Raw genomic sequence first — 1844 nt, forward strand, 5'->3', positions numbered from 1 at the left:
TTCCAGATGCTGTGCTTAGCTAGGAGAGCATGATGGCACGGCTGCTTCTCTCCTACCTGCCAGTGCACCACTTTGTACTTTGAAATTCTGTATGCATTTCCCCAGTTGTATTATTTCCATCTTCTCCAGTTCTTCTTGGCAGTGCCCTTTTCTTAGTAGTATTAGCCATTAGTCCACTTCTACTTTATCTGTTCTGGGTACTCAGTAGAAATGTTAAGATCATTATTCAGAACTGATGTGACAGAGTAGGGTAGGAAGTGCCTGTATTCTTAGGAATTTACATTTATTTGGTTGTGTGTGTGTGTGTGATAGCCTTCCCTATTATCCACAGCACAAACAGTCTATTCTGTTTCTTGCCTGCCAGCTGCACAGTTGGCTGGGCTTCCAGGCTTGATATCAGATAGTCCCTGAATTAGACATTAAAATACCCAAACTCAGTACACAATGTGCCTTATGACCTGCCCTGTGACAAAGCTATATTACTATTTTCTTACTAACCTTTAAAGAGGTCAAGATTTGATGTTGCTTTGCTCCTCTGCTCCCATGGCAGCAGCCAAGAGGGGTTCTTGTAAATTATGCCATTTACTCAATTTCTTTGTTGTATTGGATCAGAGAAGTCTTTTGGAGATGGACTGGGAGTTCATATAAGCAAAGGTCAGCAGCAGGCGTGCAAGCTATTCCTTTTGTGGACGTGCTGGCTCTCATGTAACGGTATGGCTGGATTTTTTTCTTTGAAAACTAGATTTGAGGCACTAAATCTGTTCACTGGAGAAAGAACAGATGATAACTCTTTTGAACCCTACCCTTACCCAGGATTTTACAGCTTCACAATAAGGTTGATGCTCCCCTACCCCTCACTGTTATATTAAGAAGTTGACTTGACATATTTGTTTGTGTCCTACATAAGCCTTGCCAATTTTGATACTCCTTTGTGTAGCAGGAATAGGACTCTGGCACTGGATGTGAACAGCTTCTATTTGTTTTAATATAAAGTTGAAAAGTCTTTAAAATTAATTATTTTTTGCTTTATTTTAGTATCTTGGCAAGATGCAATTCTCCTTGAATCTTGGCAAATCTCATATTACCCTTACATATGACCTCTAAGAGAGAGTATGTTTTCTCTGATCAAATGTTTTTTTCTGTTCCATGTATATTATCACCTTAATTGTTTGACACTTCACAGATGTTCATTCATTAGTTTAGACTGGAGTTATGTAAGTTCCCTCCACGCTATTTTCGCTTGAGGTGCAGACTTCTTTTTGGAGTTTTGGCAGTTTTTACAGTCTTGCAGGGCTTCTTCATCTAGTTAATTCTACTAATTAGTTCCCTTAATGAATGAAAGGCTGCCTTTTGAAATTGAGAACTTCATGGAATGAGTATATAGATAATTATGTACTGAAATCCAGCATGTCAACTGCTCCATAATAACCACCTGTGCAGTCCCTTGTACCTGACTAATCCCTCACTGAAAGACACGTAAACCGATCGTACCTAATGAACAGCATGACCTTATGTACAAATTACTACTTTGTGGTTCCCACTTTATTCCACCATAATTTGTACCACAGACTTAAAGATCTTCTTTCATTTACCATTTCAATGTAACTAATTTGTTGTAATAATCATATTCATACCATCCTGTGATGTTCTCTGCTCATTGGATTAAGTGATATTTAATGGTGAATTTTGCTAGAGTGGCAATTAATATCTACACCTACTGTAATATTACTAATTATTCTATCTATTCAATGCTGTACCATAGACATTCCTGATAATACTTCTCCAACAGAACAGCAAAGTCATTTCTTATATTCAAATGAGCCAGTGGAAAAACACAGAAAATC

The sequence above is a fragment of the Aythya ferina genome (genome assembly GCF_964211825.1).
Source record: "Aythya ferina genome assembly, chromosome: 4".
In the NCBI taxonomy this organism is placed as follows: domain Eukaryota; kingdom Metazoa; phylum Chordata; class Aves; order Anseriformes; family Anatidae; genus Aythya; species Aythya ferina.